At 42.8% G+C, this 25089-nt stretch overlaps 1 protein-coding gene across 7 annotated transcripts in view; it reads right to left on the bottom strand.

The window, feature by feature from the left end:
- PCDH15 (protocadherin related 15) overlaps positions 1-25089 on the bottom strand; it is a 1467631-nt gene that overhangs the window by 950630 nt on the left and 491912 nt on the right. For 5 of the 7 annotated variants that reach the window (XM_075935032.1, XM_075935036.1, XM_075935034.1 and 2 more), the window contains one exon: positions 12522-12647. The exons of the other annotated variants lie outside the window; for them this stretch is intronic. The gene's annotated coding sequence lies outside the window, so the exon portion shown is untranslated. The remainder of the gene's footprint in view (positions 1-12521; positions 12648-25089) is intronic. 7 annotated transcript variants of the gene reach the window in all.

Raw genomic sequence — 25089 nt, 5'->3', positions numbered from 1 at the left:
GAATAAGTTACATGGCATTTTTTGTATTGCTTTCTGCTAAACCAGGAAAATATATTGCCCCATAATGCTAAGTTTTCTTTTTGATTTGTCATATACCCTGGAGAACTTGGGGCCCATAAACCAATGAATAGTTTATACAGTTTCATAAATGTAATTTTCTAGTCTGTCTCAGATAGAATATGGAATGGATACTATTCTTCAGTTCAACTTAACTGTGTGAGAACATCCCATAAAGAAAGAAGTAGATGCTGTTCATAGAAAATGTGAGACGAGGTTGTAGTATTTCATGATATATGACAGATTTCTTAGTGAAATGAAGGACGTGTCCTATATTGTTTTCAATAAATCTGCCTACCTCTAAATCTGTCTCTCTTGCTTTAAGTTATTGATCACTATGATTTAAGTGTTTATTATCTAGAAAGTAGTATGCCACCTGTGTTCCCTCTAAGATTCCCATCCATAAGCGGAGTGAGTTTTGTCTTGTGCACCAACACTGATGTCGTGTGCGCTAGTTCGGATGTGTGCCACTGCGGCACCCAGCAGTTACAAACAAAATTATATATATAAGAAACATTATCTTTCCTCTGGTTTAGTATTAACATGCATGACCCTGCAGTACAGGAATCAGGAGAGGAGATGGGAGGAATGGGGGGGGGCTCAGGCCAGGGGGGTACAGGATTCAGGTCAGGGAGGAGCTCAAGTTGGGGGGATGAAAGGCAAGGGAGGTGGCAGCTTGTCACCCATAGCAGAAGGCTGGAGCTGGGATGCCAATTCCTCCTATGATTCCTTGTAGGGGGTGGTCCCAGGACTGGACTGCCTGGACCCCCAGGAAGCTGCTCACTGTGGGGGTAGGGAGCAGAGCTGGGCTGCCCAACCCCTGGCCAGCCTGCAGCTCACTGTGGGAGGAAAGGCTGGAGCTGGGCTGCCCGACTCCCTCAAGTGGTGGGCAAGGGGGGAGCTGACATTGCACTGCCCAGTGCTCTCATCCAGCTGGCTGGAATCTCCTGGGGTAAGGAGGCTGGGACTGCTGGCTGGCAGCTGCCTACCTAGCCAGTGCTGCAGCCAAGAGCCGGGGGATAAGTTTGCTGGTTACACAGAAGCTCCAGCCCCAGCGGAGCTGCTGCTGCAGCCCACCATGTAGCAGCTCCAGCCCCGGTCACCAGAGCTGCCACTGCTGCCCACCACACTGCGGCTTCAGCCCCAGTCGGGGCCACCGGAGCTGCCATCACTGCAACTCACCACACGGTGGCTCTGGCCCTTGCCGGAACCTCCAGAGCTGCCACCTGCCACACGGCATCTCTGACCTATGCCAGGGCTACCAGAGTAGCTCCTGCCCACCATGCAGCTCTGGCCAGGGATACCAAAGCTGATGCCACCCACCACATGGCCCTGCGAGGTGGGCCACAGCATTCCACTGACCAGAGCTGGATCCAGGGCTGGAGAGGCTACCCCAGAAGGGTCAGCCTCATCACGCTCCAGCCGAACCAAAGGGTGGCAGGGCTGCCATCTGCCACCACACAGCCCCACCAGAACCCACCAGGCCACTCACCTTCTGGTCCAGGAGGAAAGAGAGTGGGAGTGAGTGCCGTTGCACGGCTCTGCAGGTGAGGTGGACGTGCGTGGCATTTTTTGTGCATGGCCACACAGGTGCACAGCTTAGAGGGAACTTTGTATGTCACCTAGTGTAATAAACATCTTACAGTTCTGTTGACGTGCATGTGCTCTCATGTTATGAGTGCATTGCTTCAGTTTCCCCATCTTGACTCCCTGATACTTAAACGATTGGGGTATGTGTGTAATATCCAGAATTTGGAGTCTGTCCGTTATACTCAGACCTGCTGGGTTCCTGGGCAAAGTGTGGGAGAGAACTGGCTCCATGCTCATGGAAGGGCTGGAGCCAGCCCTCAGCACTGCTTGGAGCATGCCACGCTGCTGCCATTACAGCCTTTTGGTGCATGCTGCTTGGGTGGAGATTTAAAGAGCCAGGCACCACTGCTGCTGCAGTAGAGGTGGCAGGGCCAGAGCCCTGGGCCCTTAGAATCAACGGGCCCTGGGACACTTGCCCTCCCCATCGACAGACCTGGTTATAAGGTACAGACACTCAGAAGTAAATATCTGCAGATTGGCCCATAGAGCAGTATGAAGTCCACAAATAGAGCCCTCATGCTTTTTCACAATCAGTCTCTGTCTCCCTGGAACAAGGATCTCACAAAATTTGTTGACACTTTAATCTGTGAGATCTCTATTGACCCGGCCTCAAATCCTGTTTCATCATTTTATCCAGCCCTCAGCCCTAGGATCTGGCTACTATGGTAAGATCCACAGTAGGACTGAGACCCACAGCAAGGCAGGTTCTCCTGACCTTGCCTGAGATCTGGTTTCCTGGCGATATCATCCTTATTCCCAATTATGTGCACTGAAATTACTGCTTCCATAAAAAACACATTGATATGGAAGCATGCACCCAAGGACACATGTTCTTGTCAGAATGCTACAAAATACTTCATATCTTGCTTCAAAATAATGAAATATGTTTTTAACCATTTGGCTTAGTAAAAAAACCATTCAAATAAAGCCCTTTAAATTTGCAATCAGATGACAGGATCAACAAACAAGTCAAAATTCAATTCCACCTCAAAGCAGAATCCAAATATCTGAGAAATGACTGAGTCAGGCAGAGGGTCCTAAAGCTCAAATAGTCTATTTCCTTGTGAATTCTGAAGTCAGGGAGCCCTCACGCTTATGAAAGTGTCATATGTTTTCAGTAAGCTATTACTGAACAAGGGTTGGGACACTGGAGAGAGAATCAAGTGTCCAACTTTAACTCTGATTCAATGGGAGCTGGGAATCAAGAAGTTTCAAAATTCCAGCACAAGGGGGTAGTTGCATTTTTCTGCCAGCTTCAGCTTTTAAAAAGCTCAACATATTTTATTGCAACTAATTCTGAGCTGACAAAGGAATGGATGCCACTTGCAAGATCTGAATCAGTTAGAAAAGGATTTAGATTTTGGCCAACGATCATCCTGACTGTTTTGTTCCAGCTGTAGCTTCTTCTAGGAGGGTCAAACCGGACGCCCCAAACAGAAAGTGGACACAGTTACTTCCACATGCAATCTCTATCACAGTTTCCTCCCAAAACTGACCATCACTTCTGACTTAAATGGATTGAACTTCAGGCAAGTTGCTGTGATCTATATTTATATACAATTATTGCTCCAATCATAAAATTTCCATTCAGACTCTTGGAAACTTATCTTTACTGGATGGACCCTCCATAGCTTTTGCACTTTACCCATTGCTGATATGCATTATGTGTGTGTTTCTATATCAATAAGAATTCAAAGCACATTCTGGTTAAAAATGAAGCCAAACACTTCAAATGATTCAAATGATTCAGAAGCTTGTGGTTCCAGGACTGTACATCCATAGTAGTTTTAGCAATCTGATTAACTGATCAGTTAACTGACCACCTATTATTTGACTATGGTTAAATATGGTCAAATGCAACAGCAAGAATGCCCTGATATAAGTAGCAATCTATTGACTGGATTGCGTTATGGTGCCATTGTTTCACTTTAGAACTTCATTTCATTGTGCTTTGTGTTTTTCTGAGTTCAGATTACTCAAGGGTTGTTGTTTTTTAATTTATTTTTACTTGGTATTGAGCATAAGTATCCAAGGCTAAGCTGCTGCATACTATAAATTCTTACTGTTCTCCACATCACCTAAATTGTTGCTGTTGTTCTAAGCAAATTAGTACTTGAATTAAAGTATTTGACCATATGCTGCTCATTTGACCTCTGCTCATCTGAGGAAGTGGGTTTTGCCCATAAAAGCTCATGATACTAGTCTCTAAGGGTATGTCTACACTACAGCGCTAATTCGAACTAACTTAATTCTAATTAACTAATTCATAGAATCATAGAATAATAGGACTGGAAGGGACCTCAAGAGGTCATCGAGTTCAGTCCCCCGCCCTCAAGGCAGGACCAAGCTCCATCTACACCATCCCTGACAGATGTCTATCTAACCTGTTCTTAAATATCTCCAGAGAGGGAGATTCCACCACCTCCCTTGGCAATTTATTCCAATATTTGACCACCCTGACAGTTAGGAATTTTTTCCTAATGTCCAATCTAAACCTCCCCTGCTGCACTTTAAGCCCATTACTCCTTGTCCTGTCCTCAGAAACCAAGAGGAACAAATTTTCGCCTTCCTCCTTGTGACACCCTTTTAGATATTTGAAAACCGCTATCATGTCCCCCCTTAATCTTCTTTTTTCCAAACTAAACAAGCCCAGTTCATGAAGCCTGGCTTCATAGGTCATGTTCTCTAGGCCTTTAATCATTCTTGTCGCTCTTCTCTGTACCCTTTCCAATTTCTCCACATCTTTCTTGAAATGTGGCGCCCAGAACTGGACACAGTACTCCAGCTGAGGCCTAACTAGTGCAGAGTAGAGTGGCAGAATGACTTCACGAGTTTTGCTTACAACACACCTGTTGATACAACCTAGAATCATATTTGCTTTTTTGGCAACAGCATCACACTGTTGACTCATATTCAACTTGTGGTCCACTATGACCCCTAGATCCCTTTCCGCCATGCTCCTTCCTAGACAGTCGCTTCCCATCTTGTATGTATGGAACTGATTGTTCCTTCCTAAGTGGAGCACTTTGCATTTCTCTTTATTAAACCACATCCTGTTTACCTCTGACCATTTCTCTAACTTGCTAAGGTCATTTTGAATTATGTCCCTATCCTCCAAAGAAGTTGCAACCCCACCCAGTTTGGTGTCATCTGCAAACTTAATAAGCGTACTCTCTATCCCAATATCTACATCATTGATGAAGATATTGAACAGTACGGGTCCCAAAAGAGACCCTTGTGGAACTCCACTTGTTATCCCTTTCCAGCAGGATTTAGTACCGTTAACAACAACTCTCTGACTACGGTTATCCAGCCAATTATGCACCCACCTTATCATGGCCCTATCTAAGTTATATTTGCCTAGTTTATCAATAAGAATATCATGCAAGACCATATCAAATGCTTTACTAAAGTCTAGGTATATGACATCCACCGCTTCTCCCTTATCCACAAGGCTCGTTATCCTATCAAAGAAAGCTATCAGATTAGTTTGGCATGACTTGTTCTTCACAAACCCATGCTGGCTATTCCCTATCACTTTATTACCTTCCAAGTGTTTGCATATGATTTCCTTAATTACCTGCTCCATTATCTTCCCTGGGACAGACGTTAAACTGACCGGTCTATAGTTTCCTGGGTTGTTCTTATTCCCCTTTTTATAGATGGGCACAATATTTGCCCTTTTCCAGTCTTCTGGAATCTCCCCTGTCTTCCATGATTTTTCAAAAATCATAGCTAAAGACTCAGATACCTCCTCTATCAGGTCCTTGAGTATCCTGGGATGCATTTCATCCGGACCTGGTGACTTGCTGACATCTAACTTTCCTAAGTGATTTTTAACTTGTTCTTTGTGTATCCTATCTTCTAAACTTACCCTCTCTCTGCTTGTATTCACTACGTTAGGCACACCTCCAGACTTCTCCGTGAAGACCGAAACAAAGAAGTCATTGAACATCTCTGCCATTTCCAAGTTTCCTGTTACTGCTTCTCTCTCCTCACTAAGCAGTGGGCCTACCCTGTCCTTGGTCTTCCTCTTGCTTTTAATGTATTTATAAAAGGTCTTCTTGTTTCCCTTTATGTCTGTAGCTAGTTTGATCTCATTTTGTGCCTTTGCCTTTCTAATCTTGACCCTGCATTCCCGTGTTGCTTGCCTATATTCATCCTTTGTTATTTGTCCTAGTTTCCATTTTTTATATGACTCCTTTTTTATTTTGAGATCGTGCAAGGTCTCCTTGTTAAGCCAAGCTGGTCTTTTGCCATATTTTCTATCTTTCCTACACAGCGGAATTGTTTGCTTTTGGGCCCTTAACAACGTCCCTTTGAAATACTTCCAACTCTCCTCAGTTGTTTTTCCCTTCAGTCTTGCTTCCCATGGGACCTTACCTACAAGTTCTCTGAGCTTATCAAAATCTGCCTTCCTGAAATCCATTACCTCAATTGTGCTGGTCTCCCTTCTACCTTTCCTTAAGATCATGAACTCTATTATTTCATGATCACTGCCCCCTATACTGTCTTCCACTTTCAAGTTCTCAACTAGTTCCTCCCTATTTGTTAAAACCAAATCCAGAACAGCTTCTCCTCTGGTAGCTTTTTCAACCTTCTGAAACAGAAAGTTGTCTCCAATGCAGTCCAGAAACTTATTGGATAGCCTGTGCCCCGCTGTGTTAGTTTCCCAACATATGTCTGGATACTTGAAGTCCCCTATCAACACCAAATCTTGGGCTTTGGATAGTTTTGTTAATTGTTTAAAAAAGGCCTCATCCACCTCTTCCACCTGGCTAGGTGGCCTGTAGTAGACTCCTAGCATGATATCACCCTCGTTTTTTACCCCTTTTAGCTTAAGCCAGAGACTCTCTACACAGCTATCTCCTATGTTCATCTCCACTTCAGTCCAAGTGTGTACATTTTTAATATACAATTGTATATTTTTAATATACAATTTGAACTAAGCTAATTCGAACTAACGCATCCAGACTAAAAAACTAGTTCGAATTAGCGTTTTGCTAATTCGAACTAGCATGTCCACACTGAGTGGATCCTGAACCGAGGTTAAGGATGGCCGGAAGCAGTGCTGGCAGGGCATCAGATGAGGACTTAGAGCGTGGAGCTGCTGTCTCAGGCTAGCCGAGGGCTGTGCTTAAAGGGACCCGACCCCCACCCCGGACAGACAGTTCTCAGGGGTGCCCCGCTTGCAAAGCAGTCCTGGCTTGGATTGCCCGGAGTACCCGCACTGGACACATCACAGCACTCAGCCATCAGACCGGCTGCACTTGCCGCAGGCTGCCATCTGGGGAGAGGGGGCAATTGGAGGGCTGCAGGAGAGGTTCCACCCCCAGAAGACCGCAGAGCCAGCCCAGTCCTCCCCATCGGGGGCTCGTACCCCATTCCTCCCTCACCTCCTTCCACTTACCCCTCCCTAGCCCCCCTTCCTGCTGTACAAAATAAAGGACAATTGTGTTCAAAAATAGAATCTCTCTTTATTGAACAAAACTGGGGGAGACTGGGAAAAGGAGGTGGGAGAAGGGAAGAGAGAGGGTAGGAGAGGGGAAGGCAACTACAATGATGAGGGGTTTGGAACAGGTCCCATATGAAGAGAGGCTAAAGAGACTGGGACTTTTCAGCTTAGAAAAGAGGAGATGGAGGGGGGATATGATAGAGGTCTATAAAAGCATGAGTGGGGTGGAGAGGATGCATACAGAAAAGTTCTTTATTAGTTCCCATAATAGAAGGACTAGAGGACACCAAAGGAAAGGAATGGGTAGCAGGCTTCAAACTAATAACAGAAAGTTCTTCTTCACAAAGGAAATAGTCAACCTGTGGAACTCCTTGCTGCAGGAGGCTGTGAAGGCTAGAACTAGAACAGAGTTTAAAGAGAAGTGAGATCAAGTCATGGAGGTTGGGTCCATGGAGTGGTATTAGCCAGGGGATAGGAGTGGTGTCCCTGCCCAAAGTTTGTGGAAGGCTGGAGAGGGACGGTACGAGACAAATGGCTTGGTCACTGTCTTTGGTCCATCCCCTCCAGGGTCCCTAGGGTTGGCCGCTGTCGGCAGACAGGCTACTGGGCTAGATGGACCTTTGGTCTGACCCAGTACAGCCATTCTAAGCTCAGGGCTCAGGGTCGGGGGTCTCATTGGACCACCTTGATTTTCATGCAAACCTGCTCTTGGGTGGCCAAGCTAGCAGCTCTCCTGCCCTAGACGGCCGCTTTCCTGTGCCTAGTGCGGAGGTCGTGGACGAGGTCCACGATGTCTGCACTGGACCACGTGGGTGCCCGCCTCTTGCGGTCCTGGGCAAGCTCCCGGGAGCGGCCAGGTGCAGGGTCTGCTGGCTGGGTGCTGGCAGGCTTGCACCTGGCACAGGCACCGTAGCCAGCCCGTGCCCCTTTAAGGGGTCCGGGGCCGGGACGGGGGCATACGAGTTTCCCTGGTGTTGGCCAGAGTGGCCACCAGGGAAAGCTGGGGAGGGCTAGCCTCCCAGTAGTGCGAATCAAGGGGCTACACACCCCTTAATTCGAACTAGTAAGTTCGAACTAGGCTTAGTCCTCATAGAATGAGGTTTTCCTAGTTCGAACTAAGCGCTCCGCTAGTTCGAATTAAGTTCGAACTAGCAGAGCGCTAGTGTAGCACCTATCAAAGTTAATTCAAACTAACAGCTGTTAGTTCGAATTAACTTTGTAGTGTAGACATACCCTACGGTACTACAGGACTACTCATTTTTTGTGCAACTTTAAGAAAATATATTTAAAAGAAAATAGTGAACCATCTTCAAGGAACACATACTACTCTCAATGGAACTCTCATTGATATTATTGAGGTTACACACAGATTCTTGGTTGTTTTCTATGACCAATGAAGTAAGGAGATATTTTGAAATATATTATCTCTTAAGTTCATTGTGGGCCCATATACTCTTGGAAGCTAAGAGAAATCATTAAGTGATGTCACCTTAAATTCTCCATGTAGATCACTGAACAGTATGTGTCCTTGTAGCTGAACTCAGCAAAAATAAAAGATCAAATAGTGTGTGCAACACACAATGGTGAGATCTGGAGTGTGTTTTGATATTTAAAGCTGTATATCCACAGGTTTGTGACTTGACCTTTCACCTTACTGCAAGAATTGGGCCCCAAAAATGTACCTTTTGTATCACTGACAGTGAAGAAGGCCTTAAAATGAACATAACCGTGGTTGTATTTACTTTGAGGCCCATTTCCAAGGCAAAAGTAGTTCAAGGGGAGATTTAGTTCATGAGAATCAGGCATCGTTTTGCTGGGTTTCAGTAACTTTTTAGAGCTTCTTTAATGATACATGGGAAACAATGGAGCTTTGACTTACTGAGACAGAAGCTTTTCAAAATTTTAGCCCCCAAAGAAGCAAACATATTTGGAGAGGGAATATGAATTGCTTCATATAGAACAATTCTGCCAATGGATATTACAGTACCACAAAACTGATTTGGAATACTCTTACTTTTCTAATCTTACATCATTTCTGACACTTTTAAAACTTAATTTCAGATAGCAAAGACTGAATAATGTCAGTGCTAAACCAGAGAATCTCAGGTCTACAAAAGTGAGTAACTGTTTCTGTAACCCATGTTGACATTGGTGTTTGATCAATCCATTTTCATAGCATACTTATATTGTATACTTGTTTATTTTATGAAAGTCATACTTGTATGAATTTCTAACCCATCAGACTGCATTATGGCTCCAATACAGCAAAGCACTTAAAAATGTGTTTTTATTCAAGCATATGAATAATGTCATTCACCCTAAAGAAACTATCCAAGTGATTTCCAGGATTGTGCAAAGAATTATTTTTTATTGTGTAGTGTTAAGACTTTGTGATAATAATCACATTATAATGCACAAATTGCTTTACTAAATCCTTTCTTAGCTCAATACAAATTTCTGTTCGTTAGCTTCATAGATTTATTACAAAATATTTATCAGGGTCAAATGTCAATTCTATAGCAAATGATTTATATAATTTTTGTACTGAAGAAAAAAATAAAGTAGTCTCAAGTTTATTATATAAATGTGTCTTCATTTTCCTTATTGGTTTTAGGACTTCAGATTAAGCAAGTATATAAGTTTTATATCTTTTTTATTATTTTAGCATTGTGTGTGTTTTGCTTATGAAATGGTGCAATGTTCTGTTTGCCGAAGTGGTTTTATATGCTACAAATTACAAATATTTTTCATGTTTGCCTTCCTGTGTTTAGCAAAACTGTGCTATAATAATTAGTTCCAGGAAAATTCTTGGCAATAACAGAATCAAAACTTCTACACAGCAGCTGTATGCATTGATCATCATAGCATTTATCAAATTATTCTGAAGACTAATGGCTGCAACATAAACTAAGAAAATTGCATAAAATGGCAACTTTTTCTGAAGAACTTTGAAAAAGAAAGATTTTGTTTTCCCAAAACTGAATCCATATTGACAAAAAAAAAACCTCTCTCAAAGTCAGGCAAGCCTAAGCCAACTGAAGACTTGTCTCAAGGTTTGACATTTCACAAATAACTATTTCTTTTATACAGTATTATGCTAAATTCTAGTCTTCCATTCACTTTCTGCCACTGAAAAAAATATAAAATTATTAGACCAGGCTCACTTACCTTCAGTCATCACCTCCTATGAAACGTTTAGTTCAGTAACAAAATAAGATTATTTTCCTAGGGTATAAGTGACAATTTTGAAACTATGGAATCTCAGAAAGGAGTCTCTTACCAGATGTTTCCTGGCCACACAGGAAGACAAAGTGCAATTAATGTGGTTTAATTAAGCCATAATTTTCTAATCTCATCAGGGAAATACCTGGCAATCACAGTGCAGTTCATCATTTGTTCCTTAAATGTTGCCGTTATTTTGGGGTTTTTGGGAAGGATGCCATCAGCGAATACCCATTTCCATTTGGGAACCATTATTCACCCTTCATATGAGGGATAATGGAACAGTGGTGAAAAAGAGAATTGTCTTGCCATTGTATCAGACATTAGGAGCACCAACAACCATTTCCCAGTTTCCTTGAGGAGGCTTTCCCTAAATCCACCGCCAAGTTCATTTTATCGGGGAACCAGCCCCTCTACAGTATACCTGCTAAATTGTGACAAATTGGTTTTAGCTCCTTATTTAGCCCACTGGGTCCAAGACCTGCTGTGGGAAGGTATTAAAAAAAACCTACCCCCATCCTAGTGTGAGAAAAAAAATCCCAGTTCCAAAAGAAAACAGGTGACAAGCAATGTGCCTACAGTACATCATGAAACCTGGTGCTACTCTGATACCATGGGTAGCTGTAGCTTTTCCAGAGTGAGAAAGTACTATGGTTGGAAGAAGTAAAGTATAAATATTCTCCCCAATTCAGCCTCATTTGGCTGCTCTTTGGGTCAGGTAACCAGTCCCCACCTTTTGCTATTCTCTAAACCTAATAGCAGTTGAGTAGAACTTAAATGGAGCTACCACCTCTTTTTTCCTTATTTCTCTGAGGCTATGTCTATACTTCAGAGTTTGGGGATAGGTATCTTGAAAACTCTGCCACATCCAGGGAACGTGTCCACTTTTTCAGAACAGTTTCCGAAAAAACAGGTGCATTCTTTCGGAAGCCCTGTATTCCTCATTTTATGAGGAATAAGGGCTCTTCTGATTGAGGAGGTTTTTCCCACATTTAGCCCCAGGTAGAAGGGCCAAATGTAAGAAAAGACTCTTCTGAAAAAAGAATCAGAAAAAGGTACACAAATTGAGGTTCGCAATTGGTGTACCTTTTTCCCGAAAAAGAACTATAGTGTAGACATAGCCTGAGAAAGTTCCATGTTGTGAGGTTTTTTTTGTTAGGTTGCAGCAAGTACACTGTCTTCTCCCTCATAACTAGATGTTGAGGCTCATAATCTCAGAGAATATTTAGTTCTGATTTCTATACAATTTTTAATTTTCTGGATCAGAAGATGCCTTTAAAAGGACACTATCAAAGAAAATGGCCTACTTCTACATCCAGGATTGCAAACAATGAAATTACTATTCAATTATTCAATTGTTGAAATCAGTTCAATACTGTTGCTTGTTAGGGCAGGAAAAAATTGAAAATCATTTTATATTTTACAAATTTTAAGCACAGTGATCTTAATATTTATATAGCTTTTGTATGTTTATTGATATTGTTGTAATTTGGAATGAATTAAGGGAATTAATGTTATGAAGTATTTTATTTATATGTTAGTTCTCAAGCTACTTGGACAGCATAGAGACACCTGAATTTGCCTTAGGTACCCCCATAATGTTCTGTTTTGTGTGACAAAGCTCATGTTGACATCATCCAGCTATTATGTTTTACATCTTCAGAGGGAAGAGATCTTTTCCACCTTGTTTTATAGGGTCAAATCCAGTTAATTTACAGCTCTCTATTCACCTAGTTTGACCACTTCATATATAAATATTGCACCGGCATTACATTAATCTACTGTTACGTTTAATCAATGTTCAATGTATTACATGGATGAAAAAAACTAATGGAATTATTTTGATGGAAAGTTATGTAATGAATCAAGTATGTCAAGTAATTTTAATATCATGATCTTCTATAAAAGAGTATATTTTATGAAAACTCTCAGACATTATAATACCAAAAGAACCTTAATTTCTACATGATTCTTTCCATTTCTCATCAGAACAGCTTCTATGACCAGAACACAGGATGTATTTAAATGAATGCAAACTGTAGTTTTCAATAATTTCTTCTTTGAACAAACATGTTATCGAATCATATTTGCATCCAAGAAGAATATGCAAGCTTGAAAACATCTTCAGATAACAGCTTTATCCAGTGGAATGTGATTTGACCAAGCTATTAGAGCTTTTCATGTTAGTTTCCCTTACCTTGGTGTTTTCAATGCTTGGGCATCAATAATGCAAAACAAGTATGTTGGAAAAGCAGTATCCCTTCAAGAACGTATTTTGTAATGGTGTGTTGCCTCCTTGATATTCTGCTATAGACATAAAAATCTGAAAAACAGAATTTAAGTAGTGTTGAGACACTACAACTTTTAATCACTTTATAACAACTTATTCATTTTATATTTAATTGTAAATTGCTTCTGGGCTTTATTTCAGTCTTACTCACTATGGCTACGTCTACACTGGCCCCTTTTCCGGAAGGGGCATGTAAATTTCACTAGTCGTCGTAGGGAAATCCGCGGGGGATTTAAATATCCCCCGCGGCATTTAAATAAAAATGTCCGCCGCTTTTTTCCGGCTTTTAAAAAAGCCGGAAAAGAGCGTCTAGACTGGCCCCGATCCTCCGGAAAAAGTGCCCTTTTCCGGAGGCTCTTATTCCTACTTCAAAGTAAGACTTCAAAGTAGGAATAAGAGCCTCCGGAAAAGGGCACTTTTTCCGGAGGATCGGGGCCAGTCTAGACGCTCTTTTCCGGCTTTTTTAAAAGCCGGAAAAAAGCGGCGGACATTTTTATTTAAATGCCGCGGGGGATATTTAAATCCCCCGCGGATTTCCCTACGACGACTAGTGAAATTTACATGCCCCTTCCGGAAAAGGGGCCAGTGTAGACGTAGCCATAGTGTTGTTAAGTAAACTACAGCAAAGCCGGTGCAAAAACCTTTTAGGGTAACTTTGACTTAAGAAATGACCCCCAAAGAATTCCCAAGATGGAGGACAATTATGCTCCAACTTTTAGTAAATCACTTCTGGTTAGCCAATCTCTTTTAGTGAGTGTTCAACTTGTCTTACTTTATAATTAGTAGAAACTTTCCAAGTGATAGCCTTATTAGTATTTATATCCACAATCTGTACAAGATTGTGACTTACCTCATATAGCAGCTCTTATTCCTCTGCGTAGTATGACAGGTTTGTGTGTTGTGTCTGATGGGGTAGAAATATATGTTTTGCATGATGGAAAATGGGTAGAGTTTTGGTTCTGCTCACCCAACACGCAGTTACATGATGGCAGTAGGGGAAGAGACAAGTCTTCTATTGATACAGAGGATTACTTACACCTAACTGCAAGGGGGAACCAGGTATGTAACTGACAATCTAGAATACAATTCCTGGGCTTCCCTTGGTGCACCATTTATATTTAAAGATGAGCCTAACAATTCCCTGTCTGTTACTTTCATTTAGGTAAAGAAAAGCATCTAAGCAGACTGCCAGGGAGCTGGTTATGTCATCCTGATTCTCATTCTGTGGTGCATTTTAGATTAGCTTCAGGGCTACTGCAAAATAACATAAAAAAGAGAGTTCTTTTTAAGAGTTCTTTTTAATAATGTAATTGCAAATAGGAAAGAACTGCAAATGAGGCCTGCATGATTGTGAATAGGAATGGAGTTTGTCAATAAGCTCTATACTCTCTTTTCCAATGTGGAAAAAACTGAGAACCCCTGCTCCATGACAATTCTAAGATAAGATATCCTAGTCCTATAAGAAAACCTGGATATTCCTAGCAACTTTAATGTGTGTTCCTCCCAGAGAGGGTTGCAGGGTTAGGTCCTTATTTTGAAGTACAAACGTATCAGCAACGATGGTCTTGAATACATTTAGGAAAGTGCTTAAGGATGTGTGTAGATGCTTTCTCAAATGAGAACACATTCCTGAACTGTCTTAAGCAAGAGAGATTATGAAAGAAATCCATTTGCTCACATAAAAAATCTAGGTGCAGGCAAACTGTGGCCAAAAGTCTCTTACTTTCTCATTTTCCTCAAATATTAAACATATGCATAGTATGCTGCTGTTTCAATTGACTCAATGGGACTCATCTCAAAGAATGATCTGATTCTGATCCCACTGACTAGGAACTAATTTGAAATTTTTGAGAAGCTTTTTCTGTTGCTGTGCATGACATTGTATTCCATAGCCTGTATCACAGTTCATGTTGTATTGTATCAGAATGTGTTCCACTCTATGTTATACTAAAGGGCTGCATCTAGACAGGCAAGATTTTGCGCAAAAGTGGCCGCTTTTGCGCAAAATCTTGCCACCTGTCTAGACTGGCCGCGAGTATTTGCGCAAGAACACTGACCTTATACTGTACAAAATCAGTGCTTTTTGCACAAATACTCTGATGCTCCCGCTCAGGGATAAGCCCTCCTGTGCAAGTATTCTTGCGCAAGAGGACCACTGCAGACAGCAACATTAATTTCTTGTGCAAGAAAGCCCGATGGCTATAATGGCCATCGGAGCTTTCTTGCGCAAGAGAGCGTCTACACTGGCATGGATGCTTTTGTGCAAAAGATGTGCTTTTGCACAAAAGCATCCATGCCAGTGTAGACGCTCTCTTGCACAAATACTTTTAATGGAAAAACTTTTCCAGTCTAAACACAGCCAAGCTGTTATGCAAGCTTAAATATAGCAGGTGCTACTTGTCTATTCTACAATAACTTTGTCCTACTCTGTGGATGTATTATGCTCTTTGCAAGGAATAGGTACAACTTGAAGAATTTCAGTTATGTCTTCTTCCATCTGTATTCTCACCCTGATTATGGGTGGTGCATGGCAAAGTGAGAGTGTGGAGTATGATCTTTTACTGAAATAGATCCTATTATATTTGTAAATCATCCATGCATATGTATGAAACAATGATTGTTTGAAGAATGCATTTATAACCCGTACAATGCAGTCAAAACAGTAAACACAGTGAAATCTGTTTGGGTTTCCATAGCAGCTGGAAGTGTTTACAAAAGTGCAGTAACCAGAAGTTAAATATTAGACCTCTCATAGGAGGGGTCAGCCTTTTGGAACAGGCCTAAATTCTTAGTTGCAGCACCTGAGCAATATGGGACATAGGCCCCTTGCTTCTACACTAGAGGAGCTTTGAATTGGTTTCAAGTCCAAGTCTAGTAGTCAGGTGTTTCTTGATCCCTCATAGGGTATGTCTACACTACCCCGCTAGTTCGAACTAGAGGGGTAATGTAGGCATACCGCACTTGCAAATGAAGCCCGGGATTTGAAGTTCCCGGGCTTCATTTGCATAAGCAGGGAGCCGCCATTTTTAAATCCCCGCTGGTTCGAACCCCGTGTAGCGTGGCTACACGGGGCTCGAACTAGGTAGTTTGGACTAGGATTCCTATTCCGAACTACCGGTACACCTCGTGGAACTAAGAGGGTAGTGTAGACATACCCATAGGGACTCCACCTGTCTGCTGCTCTGCCTTCTCCATGTGGATGTCCCTCAGAGCACATCTACACTGAAAACTTACTTTGACCTATTTTAGATCAACTTACAGCCACTGCAGCAATTCATGGGGTGGTTCACATCCATGCTATGCTCCTTCCGTCAGTGGTGTGTGTCCTCTATGCAGCTTCCCTCCATGGTTCCCCACCTAGAGCCAAGGTAGCTTCCAGGCTTCCAGTGAGGCATGAGAGCCCCGGCAGCATCCTGGCACCCAGTAGGGGAGGGAGAAGCCAGGAGTGAACATCCAGGGCAGCATCCTGGTTTGGAACAGGGTGCCAGGACCATAGGAGCAACCTGGCATGGAACAGAGAGGCAGCAGCCCAGCTGGGAGTGAGGAGCTGGGACCCTAAGGGGAAGCCAGGCCCTCCTGACTTGAAGTGGTCCTGGCTTCAGGCCTGGAATGACAGCTGGAGTCCCAGGGCTGGGACCCTAAGGGGAATCCAGGAATGAAAGCCGGCAGCCAATGTAAGGAACCCGTAGTGCTTAGTCAGACACTGTGTAGCCCTTACTACATCAACATAAGCTCTACGCCTCTCATGGAGGTGGCATTGTTATACCACAGTAGTAAGGCACTTATATCACCAGGAGCTAGGCAGGAGTGTATACATTGACATAATTTGGTCATCATCTGTTGCCTTAATGTGAAACTAATTTTGTAGAGTAAACCAGAGCTGAGAGTGGAGAAATGGTCTGAGGTACATAGGAGGGAGTTTAATAAGGACAAATGCAAAGTGGTCCACTGAGGAAGGAACAATCAGTTTCCTACATACAGAGTGGGAAGTGACTATTTAGGAAGGATACTGCAGAAAGGGGTCTAGAGGTCAGAGTGGACCACAAGCTAAATGAGAGTCAGTATGACAGTGTTTGGAAAAAAAACAAAAAACCACACAGCACACAATAACAACAACGTGATTCTGGGATGCGTTAGCAGGAGTGTTGTGAGCAAGACACAAGAAGTCATTCTTCCGTTCTACTCTGCGCTGATTAGGCCTCAGTTGTGTCTGGTTTGTTACCCAAAAATTCCCAATGGAGACCATCCAAGGTTACATTAATATGGATTTATTGATTGAGGAATTAACACTCTTCTATATGGTTAAACTAAAGAAGTTAGAGCGTCCACTAAAGGTTTAAACTAAAGGGGAACCAGCTATCTCTCACATATACAAACACACACACACACCCCTTCATTACTTCACTCATACACACACATTCATTCCTGCCCTTAGGCACTCACACACTTACACAGGCATATGGGTTGTAGAAGGAGCCAATGCATGTTGATTCTGGAGGGTGTGTCTGTTCATGGCTTGGGAGCTGGTCAGAAAAGAAAGAGAGCTTCTGGCTACAGAAAAAGGAGCTTCTCAGAAAGGGAATTTCTGCCACATGATCTCTCCTTTTATTGCCTCTGTACAATTCCTGTGACCCATCCACATTCGTCACCAGAGAGCATGCCCAGACTTCCCTTGATTCAGATCTCAGAGCAGCAGTGTCTCCTTGAGTGGTCTGAGGAGTCATCATGTGGCACCAGGTTCTCAGTCTTGCAGTTTGTAATCCCCAACGCACAATAGTCTCCACTCACACATACATGTATCAGGGGAGAATGCAGTTTAGAGCAAGTTACAAGCAGAATGGAAGGAAGTTACAAAAAATTACAAAGTTAAAGTTTTGCAAGATTTTATAAAGATTACAGAGTTTAACAAAGATCACGAGTTGCAGAGTTTAAAAGGCAATGCAGCTGAAACAATTACAAAGCTTCAGAAAATCATTTACAAATCATCAGTAATGAAGTGATTTAGAAGACAACTGCCCCTCCCCTTAGCAATGCAGTCAGCAGGAGGTTTTTGTCAGTCTAAGTCATGCATTGGCAGGACCTTACAGTTTAGTGTATTTCCAGAAAACCCATGTGTAAAATCAATTAATAGCTCAGGCAGAGGCTTTTGTGAAACATGGTTCTGGGTACCACATTTCAAGAAAGACGAGGAGAAATTGGAGAGGATCCAAGGAAGAACAACAAAAATGCTTAAAGGGTTTAGAGGACAAGGCCTGTGAAGCAAGACTGAAAGAACTGGGTTTGTGTAGTTTGGAAATGAAAAGATTGAGAGAAGACAAGATAGCAGTTTTCAAGTACCTAAAAAGGTATTACAAAGAAGAGGGAGAAAAATTGTTTTCTGTCACCTCTGATAGGACAAGAAGCAATGAGCTTAAACTGCAGCAAGGAGGGCTAGGTTGGACATTAGGAAAAACTTCCTAACTATCTGGTGGCTAAATAATGGAATAAATTGCCTAGGGAGATTGTGGGATTTCCATCATTGGAGATATTTAGAAGTAAGTTAGATAAACATCTGTCAGGGTCAATCTAGATGGTACTTGGTCCTGCCGTGAGAACAGGGGACTGGACTTGCTGACCTCTCAAGGTCCCTATATCAGAGTTGCTCCGAGTCTATAATATTTTGTTCCTTTAAAAAAACTGACCAGTCTCAAACAGATTTATAACCATCAATTGTCAAAACGGTTAAAGAAATGAAACACTATCATATGTCTTGAAATTTGTTCTGCAAAAAATGTTCCTTGTTACCGTTATTCATCAAACAGGTTACCCAAAAAACAAACAAACAAACAAACAAAAAACAGCAGCAAAAAAGTAATTCAATCCTAATCTCTTCCCCCAATTTTTTAATAGCAAGATACTTCCTTTATCTCATCAGCCCCAGTGTTTCTCCATCTGGCAGAAGGTGGGCCTGAAGTAAAGCAGTCCTTCTTCAGAGATTTTTAGTTCTTCGCACTGCCTTAATTTTCAGTATTTACAAACAACAGGGGGGTAGAAGAGAGGCACAAGTAGCCCTTCTCACAATACCTGTCTCTCCATGGAATTATCTTATTATGCTGGTATGTGGGTGCCAGTCCTTCTCTAACAGGATTTATCTTGGCTGCTTCCTCTTGGAGGAAATCCGCCTTACACCCAGGAGAAGCCTTTTCTCTCCTGCCTCACCCCTGTCCTGATGCCACTTCCCTCTCATTATTCTTCCTCCTCTCACTAGGAAATGGATTTTTAAAGGGCACTAGCAGCAGCCCTTAACGGTCAAACTAGCCCTTTCTCTATGAGCTGAAAAGAGATCTTCACCATTTTAAGGCTGATATACCAGCCTTCCTCCACTCCTACAGCTGTTAGGTCTCGCTTTTTGTCCCAAAATACACACCCACATGGAACTTGAGCCTAGCTGCAGCTTCAGTTATCACCCCCATATTCCTCATTATTGTTAAAAGGACTTCAGTGTCCAATACAATTTTCAGAAGCCTGTTAGAGCCACTGGTGGGGTGAAATTATACTTTGCAGACTGAAGAACAAGCCCAACATTGAATGTCTCATAAAGAAAACAGTATCTTCATATGTTTTGAATTGTTTCCATGGTGTGTCTTCTACAAATACAGCCCAGTGAATTAGCGTTAATCTCCTTTATTCACATTTTGTGCAAGACACGGTTTACATTCTGTCCCTGAAATCTGTAATTATTGAAATTTGTTTCAATATTTTGCTGAAAAAGTTATATAGCCTGTGTGTTTGCTCCTCCTCCTTCCAGAGTTCAATGGATATACTACTCAGCATCGACCAGCTGTGGAGTGGGAACAACAACCAAAAAAAACCCCCCTCATAACCTCTCCCCCACACGGATTGGATAAGTAAGGGAGGAAGCACTAAACATTCTGTGTCGCATTCTGCTTTAACCCAATATAATTTCCGCCTGTCCTGCCATTGGGGTGGTAGTGAACTATGTGTCTCCCTCTTCTTCATTGTGGGAATCTGATACATGCAAAAAGAAACTAGAGAAGAGTGAAGGAGGGTATAAAAGCATTTTTTTTAAAGTGTGGAGCCCAGCAAAAGCAGAGTTAAAAGTAAAGAGATACAATGTGTGGGAAAGAGAGCAAGGAAAAATAAAAGATCAAAATATAGGTTAGTGGAAAAAAGGAGTCAAAGAGAGACAGTTTATTTTTGGCCTTATAATGGCTAGTGTCAGATCTCATTTCTCAACTGTATTCAAAATTAATTTTGTCTAATTTTCCCCCAAATTGTAAATCACTGCATAGTGATCTCTGGGTATTTAAAATCCAAAAATTAAGTTGTATTGTTTTCTTACAAAAACCTATATACGTTACATGGGATTTTTTTTCTGTTCTTTAACTGGATAAACATAACTCTTCAGATTTTCTGTAGAAATTCTCTTTTAAACACATATTTAAATCAATTTTTGCATGTCTTAAAGTTTAAAATTCACTTTCTGTGAACACTTGCATTAGTGAAATTCAATCACATGAATATTTATGCAAAGGAACATACAGAAAATGAAATAGTTTAAAAATCCCAACAGATTTTTCACAGGAAAATGAATGTAGCATTTACCCAGTTCTACAAATCTGACAGCAGGAGGAGGGCCCAAAGAGATTCACGACTGAATAAAAAAGAGATTTTTAAAGATGGGGAAAGAGGAGAATAAATAAAACTTAAATGTCAGGAAAAAAGCCAGTGAAGATTATCAGTCTGGGACAGCTAGATCTTGCTCCACCCTGACGCCCCACTTCCAGTATGCCCCCTTCGCTGTAGCCCCACTCTTGCTCTGCCTCTTTTAGTCCCACCTGCCTGCTGCTCATTGCTCTGCCCCAAGCCCCTCCCTGACCTGCAAAACAGCTCATCAGCAGCCTCACTGATTTCAGGTGGGGAGGAGGGGAAGGAGAATGGAAGGAAAGAGTAGAAACAACCGTGCCTGGCTTGTTGTTTTTTCTGTTGGTGCTCCATCCCTTGAGCACCCACCCAGTTGGTGCCTATGGTTTATAGCAGTGCCCATGCTTGGAGGCGGGGCCACCCATACGCCACGCCCCCGGTGCTGGTGCCACTCATGCGCCGCACTCCTGGGGCCGGCGCTGCTCCTGTGCCGCATGTCCAGGGGTGGGGGCTGCTCATACTCCGTGTGCCGGGGCCTGAACTGCTCATGTGGCGCATGCCCGGGGGCAGGGCCAGCACCACCCATGTGCTGCATACCCGGGGCCGGCGCCGCTCCTGTGCTGCACGCCCGGGGCTGGTGCTACCCCTGTGCCGCACACCTAGGGGCCAACACCGCTCATATGCCCTTGCACTGTACACCCAGGGGCAGAGCCACCCAAACACTGCACGCCCGGGGTTGGCACTGCCCATGTGCTGTGCGCCCGGGGCCGGCACTGCTCCTGTGCTAAGCACCTGCTGCCGGTGCCACCCCTGTGCCGTGCACCTGGGGCCGGCACCACCCATATGCCGTTCGCCCGGGACCGGCACAAGCCTTGCCCTGCGCACCTTGGGGCAGGGCCACCCAGACTCTGAACACCCGAGGGCGGGGCCGCACATGTGCTGCGCACCCGGGGCCGATGCTGCCCATACGCCGTGCACCCAGAGGTGGGGCCGGCCCCAATAACTTGGCGGGAGCCATGGCGCCCACGGGCACTGTGTTGGGGACCACTGGGTTGTAGCATATCATCTTGGCCTAAGCTGCGAGATGCCAACATTGTATTACAAGAGTAAGAGTCTGTTTTCTTAGCACCCCTATCCCACTCACCCTCATTATAAACAAACAAACCATAACAAGCAATACACACCCACATTCATCAGGGGTCTTTCTTGCTGCTTCTTGCAGCAGTGAAGGTCATCTCTGTTGCCAGGACCAAGCTCCCTGCCCACATTGTGCTGCCACTTCTGCAGCTGCAGCAGCCACCAGAGCGGTCTAATCACTCAAACATGTTTGCCATCCTCCCCCCATGGCCACACCTCTTCTCTGAGCCCCGATTCACTGTATCCTCCACTCTCTCCTTCATTCGCCCTCTCTCACTTTCACAGGAGTGAAGCAAGGGGGTGGCATGCAAGCTCTGGGCTGGGGCTGAAAGATTTGGGGTCCTTGGGCTGAGCCTGAAACAGGGAATTGGGGTACAGGCTCTGGGAAGGACTTGGGGTGGAGGAGGAGGCTCAGGGCTGGGGCAAGAATTGGGGGGGGGGGGGGTGATGGGGTGAGGTGACAAGCCAGGTGGTGCTTGCCAGTGGCTGAGTGCACTGATTCTACCCACAGGTACTGTCCCCACTGCTGTCATTGGTCATGGTTCCCATCCAATGGGATATGCAGACTCAGTGCATAGGATGGGGGCAGTGTGAAGAGGACCCCTGTCCTCTGCCCCCCCCCCCCCCCCCGCACAGAATAAGGATTGCAGGGACATGCCAACTGTTTCCAGGAGCGATGTGAGGCTAAGACGGGCAGAGGTTCTGCCTTAGTTCTGCTGCATCCCCAGACTTCTACTGATTTTAAATCTTCCCAGTTGGCTTCAGTAGCCTCTAAGAGATTAAATCGGATTCTTGGAGAGTCCCAGCAGAACTGGGTCAGTTGGCAACCCTGCCTGCCTCCCAGACAGAACTTGAACAGGGAAAGGAGACAGGGCCATATTTAAGGGTTGTAATCAGCAGGGGGCACTGTCCATTGGGGAGCGGTGCTGACAGATGCATCTTTCCATTCCCTTCCTGACCTTGGCTCTTAAGTGCCGTCCCATCTGCCTTCTCTGAACAGCAGTGAAGGGGCAAGATTGGAAGGGGAGTGGAAAGATAGACCATAAGTACTTACCTCTTTGTTGAAATAGAGGATAAAAGGCAACCCAAACTGATTTAGTAGGGAACAGGCAATTTAGTATTTAATTAAGGAACACCTCTTGTAATACAGAAGTATTAATAACCCTACTTATGACCCAGTTACCCAACCCTTTTTCCAGGTAAGAAAGCACATCTTAAATATTCCACCAGTCTTATTATTCTGAAACAGCTAATAAAAGGAGAAAGTGGACATCTCAGACAATTGGACTTAGGACACGATGTCTCAAAGCACCAGATGAGGCCGGACATCCAGCTTATAGTGTTTAGAAAAGAGCGAATTGATCTCCCTATAGAAACTTTGAAATTTTCTTCTATATAAACTATAAAAAGCTTGCCCTTCAGGCAGGTTTTACAGGCTCACAGTTTTACTTTGATTGCTGTTGTAGCTGAAATAAATAGCTTTAGTATTTAGGGATTATCTGTTAACCAACCATTTGGGAGAACCCCACACTGACATGAAACATTTTCTCTACTTGGTCTTTTAAATTCCATAAAACTAACAAAAGTGTTTCAAATTCATAAGTAAAATTTTCTGAGGTTTCCTCAACCCCTTGTGAGCCAGATAATCTGTGAATGGTATTTAAAATGGCACAAATAACCCTTCATTTACTGACAGGTAGCAATTTGATGAGATTTTCTGGAATTTACACTCTTTGTGAACACCTCATACAAAAGAAGAAATACCTAGATTACTTATATACTAATCTGAGGATAATAAACAAAAGGAAATTGAATGCATTTATGAGCATAAAATCAACCAAGGTGGTGTTAGTAAAGTCACACAGTTTCTAAATATCACAGATGAGAGTTTCCTAACTTGAGAAATTCTGTACCTAACATAGGGGAATTAGACCTTATTTTGAGAGATATAGTGTTGATAACAGTTCTAATAATTAGTGGTAGGTTAGATAAAAGTCTATTTGTACTTACAAACACTCCCTCACCCTATATTTTGATGCTTTATATATGTATGTAAATACATTGATACTAAGCAATTCAAATCTGTCTGTAAGTAAACAATGTGTGTTTTAATACATCCACATGAAAAGCCAAACATCTAGGAACAAAGAATTTAGACTGTACTTACAGAATGTTGGACTCTATGCTGAGAAGCAGGGACTGAAAAATAATGGAGGCTCATATACCAGATCCCAATGCCATACAATGGCCAAAAGAACACAATGTTCTATAGTGATGGACATAAAGAAATCAATCTATTTAGCTTAACAAAGATACATTTAAGGGGAGGATACATAAATACCCACATAGGGAACAAAAAAAATGGTAATGAGCTCTTCAATCTAGCAGACAAAGGTATAATATCCAATGCTCGGAAGTTGAAATTAGATGAATTCAGACTAGAAATAAGTTAGGCATTTTTTACAGTGGGGATATTGAACCATTGGAACAAATCACCAGGAACTGGTTATTTGTAAATTAAAAGTGGCATTGCTTCCTTTGCCTCTGCCCACCCAAAAATTGACATGTTCTGTTTCAAATAGGAATTAATTTAGGGGAATCCTGCGGCTTGTGTTACAGGGAAGATCAGACGACATGATCACAATGGTGCCTTCTGCCCTTACAATCTCTAAACATGATAGTTTATATTTTCACAATCACACAAACTAATAAAAAAAATCACAAAGGACAGACTACCTGCAGGAAGAATGCAAAGTGCTGGGTCTCTTTGGCTGTGTCTACACTGGCCACTTATTCCGGAAAATCAGCGCTTTTCCAGAATAACTTGCCAGCTGTCTACACTGGCCCCTTGAATTTCCGGAAAAGCACTGACGATCTACTGTAAAATCCTCAGTGCTTTTCCGGAAAAACTATGCTGCTCCCGTTCGGGCAAAAGTCCTTTTCCGGAAAACTGTTCTGGAAAAGGGCCAGCGTAGACAGCACAGATTTCTTTTCCGCAAAAAAGCCCTGATTGCAAAAATGACGATCGGGGCTTTTTTGCAGAAAAGCGCGTCTACATTGGCACGGACACTTTTCCGGAAAAAGTGCTTTTCCAGAAAAGCATGCTGCCAATGTAGACGTGCTTTTTCCGGAAATACTTATAACAGAAAACTGTTCCGTTTTAAGCATTTCCGGAAAAGGATGCCAGTGTAGACATAGCCTTTATGTATATCTATGGGTAGGAGTTGATCATGTAATAAGCAGGAAAAATAACCCTTAGTATTTAACAATAAAGCACAACAATTAACAATGAAAAAGCCCGCTGCATAATTTATTTTAATAAAGCTAGGCTTTTGTGAACATGTTCCCCCTTTATTTCAAATTAATCATTTACCAGTGCATTTCTGTTATTAGAAAGAGTTTTGCAGTGAAATTCAAAATCATAATAGTGCAATGTTCAGAAAATGGCTAAGTTGCGTACCTCCAATTTACTATGTGAGAATCAGATGCTTCTCTGGTATCTTAGGAAAACAATTATTCCATATTTTGGAAAAGGAAGTGGGTTGGAGGCTGCTAGCACATTTTTTGTCTCTTTGTCCTTAGTGGTTGAAGGACGTCACTCTCTTTTAAAAGCGGTGAGGAGTCCTGTGGCACCTTCTAGACTAACTGAAGTGCATGCATCTGACGAAGTGGGTTTTTGCCCACGAAAGCTTAT

Source organism: Pelodiscus sinensis, chromosome 8 (genome assembly GCF_049634645.1).
Source record: "Pelodiscus sinensis isolate JC-2024 chromosome 8, ASM4963464v1, whole genome shotgun sequence".
NCBI classification, from domain to species: domain Eukaryota; kingdom Metazoa; phylum Chordata; order Testudines; family Trionychidae; genus Pelodiscus; species Pelodiscus sinensis.
The sequence above is the reverse complement of the archived record's forward strand: the minus strand, read 5'-3'. Positions and strand labels throughout refer to the sequence as shown.